The sequence below is a fragment of the Apium graveolens genome, chromosome 8 (genome assembly GCF_009905375.1).
Source record: "Apium graveolens cultivar Ventura chromosome 8, ASM990537v1, whole genome shotgun sequence".
Taxonomy (NCBI): Eukaryota; Viridiplantae; Streptophyta; class Magnoliopsida; order Apiales; family Apiaceae; genus Apium; species Apium graveolens.
Window position 1 is genome coordinate 193,076,395 of NC_133654.1, and position 3,440 is coordinate 193,079,834.

Below are 3,440 nucleotides of genomic sequence, written 5' to 3' on the forward strand. Positions count from 1 at the left end.
GCGCCCTCCAAACCCAGGTCAGAAGTTTGGGGTCCACACACACACCTTATTTATAACCTGCTTATAACAATAATAAAGATAATAATAATATGCAGTGACCTTACTTACCAACTACCAAGGATCGCAACAGGTTAAAGTATGCACACAAGCCAAACACATCTACTTATATTACAAACCGTTCAAATCCCAACCATTCAAACTCAAACTGAGTATTAAACATTATTACAAACTTTTACAGACTTAAATTATCCCAAAAGAAGCCTACTAGCTCAGCTCAATCAACCTGAAACCCTAGCTCTCGCGCTGGACTGGGGATCCTCGGTACCAACCGGTTCCTTCTTAACTGGAAAAGAACAGAAACAATATCGCATAAATGAGCTAACTAGCTCAGCAAGTCACAATGACAAAACTGAGAATAATGATCATCAAGTGCATATGGTTATGATATCAAGTGAACAATGGATTATGATTTAGAATTGGAAATTATACTTTTATTTTAAAAACCAAGGTTAGGTTGCTGATCAGTCACGCACTAACCCCGAGCAAAGCACACAGCATTAATCTAACTACTGGATCCAAGGCACACATTGGCCTAACTTAACCATTATATGGTCTGACCATGAATCTGGTCCATAATTTTATAAAAACAATCCAATTCTAACATAATAACAGAATAACAGAATAAGCAATAATAAACAATAACCAGAATCATTATCAACAATGAGTGTTTAACAATGAAAGGGTTTCAATCCTTGTAAGGATTAATAAAGTAATTTCAAAGCTTGGATGCTGGGTAATGAAATAATTGGATAACAAAGGAATCAACGTTTAAGGGTGTCAAAGATTTGGGCTTTCAAAGCATAAAATACAATGGGTTGAGTATATGAGTAATTCAGTTCAGTGTTTGGTTTTTAGTTTGCATGTATTTGTGGAGTAGTATCGTAGATTTGTGGTTCGTGTTTGGGGTATACAATAATCAATGGCTTAGAAAGAATAAGGTTCATGGCTCAAGAACAATAACTGGAATCAGGGTTTGGGTTTCAGTACTTCAAAGCACTTGCTATATCAACAAGACTATCAAATACTACAATATCTCGAGAAAGTTCAGAACACTTGCCTGGTATTAGCTTACTACACTGCACTCGCTTCCAATCACAATCGTCTTACTCCTCAACTACCTGTTTCCCTTTCCTACGTCTTGCCTCTTCTGCTCACATATCATAAGTATCTATCAATAATCGACTCATAGAATTCTATTCAACACATACTTTTATCTACCCTTCGTTTCACCCAAATCCGATTAACGGATTGAAAGTTATGCAATAATAAAGTAAACACCGAATATATAGACCGACAGTTAACCAACATATCACATATAACACATAATACGTCACATAATCAATGACATATCATTTATAAAGACATTTTGGGTCATAAATAGGCTTTCTGGTATTTAAAACGAATTTTAAAACATTTTTTTCAGAATTAAAACGGGCCGTTGGATTAATTTCGGGTTAATAAACAGGGTTCGGTTGGCCGATTCTGGCTCCGAAACAATTTTATAATAATTATCGAGCCTTGAAAATAATTTAGAATAATATTTTAAAGCTCAAAACTATTTTTCGGAATTTTTAAATCATTTTTAAATAATTAAATCTAATTAAATAATTAATTAAAATCAATTAATAATTAATTAAATCAATTAATCAATTAATTTTTGAATTAATTGACCAATTAATCAATTAGAAATTAACTGAAATTAATTAACTAATTAATTTAGATTTATTTTTGAATTAAAAATAATTTTCGGAATTAAAATACTAATTTTTAGAATTTTCAGAAATTAAAAATGAATTTTTATAATAAAAATAAATAGGATATATGATTTTTGAATATTTTTAAAACAGGAATCCTATTTTTGCAAATTCTGGAAACCTCAGGGACCTAACTTCATCATTTCCAAAAGTATAGGGACCAAACTGCAATTTTACAGTCTAGTCGCCGGAAAACGTCGGGGGTGGCCGGAGAACTCGACTCCGTCATCCTCCCACCACCACAAGCTCCAGATCAATACTATACAACACCGGGAATCTATATCTGCAATCAAAATTCATCAATAACCCCAGACTTGGCCGGAAATTGGCCAAGAATATCGCTGGTTTCCGGCGAACATCGTAAAACTTAAAAACACAACTCCCTTCAATTCACTAATCCTCTGTTAACGAGCTATATACCAATCGATTGCAAATTTCATAAGGAACACAACCCACTATAAATCAACAGCTAATAACCCCTGAATCAAAAACCCCCAAATTTCAATTGAAAACATTCATACGGGTTATAAACCCTAAATTTGAAATTCGAAAATCAAACTCAAATTTGAACATGTTATTGAACTCCAAATCAGACGTATAATATATCAAAATCATCAGGAAAACAAGCTCTACAACATGCAATCATCAAATCATACAAACAATCATCCGAACAAAAAGTTATATTTTTCATAAAAATAATTCGAAAATAAATAAATTTCCAGAAAATAAACCTTTGATTCTGCAGTTCTGAAACTTGTATAATCTGATAGTACCCTTTAAAACCTCCGTTTTGGTTACTAGAGCTTCCTGAGCAGATCTCAATAACACCTCCAAATAGTAGTTTGATTCTCAGAAAGATTTATGAATATATGATTTTTCTCTGTAAAATTATATAATTATCTATCTGCAAATGATTTTGATACGAAATAAAATACGGTAAAAGGCTATTAATAATTACGAAAAATTAGTATCCCGTTGGATCATTCCGGATATAAAACGGTACGTTTATGTATAAAAACTGATCCAAACGGTAGCGATTTTCGGGATAATTATCCAAACCAGTACAATTTGCCTGGTTACACGTATTACGAAGTGATAATTGGGATAGTTTAATAAAAAGCTTCCATTTATCGAAAATACGGGTTTTATTGATTTACCGAAATGAATATTGTATCGAAAATGTTACGCCGGGACCCGCGCAGAACAAACCGTACGCCGGATCGAAAAAGTCGAAACATCGAATATGCTCGGAATATTACAATTTGGTTAGGAAGGAGTTCTCGAAAGAGTTTCGGGTTCCAAAAACGTAACAACGAGTGACGTCGGTTGGTTCCTATTTTTATAAAATAGATTTTAAATACCCGGAAAATTTTTTTATAAATTTCATATGATCCTTATAAATCCTTAAATTAACATAAAAATAATTTGGAAGATATGACAATTATCTATATTTTATTTTGGACATATAAAAATTAAAATACTCAATTAATAATATTTTTAAATATCCCAACACCGATAACACTTAACAATTAATTCACAGAACAGATACTGAACACACATAATAATTATTTAATAGCAAAAATAATTACACGATATATCCCGGATATTACACATTCTATTCGCTAC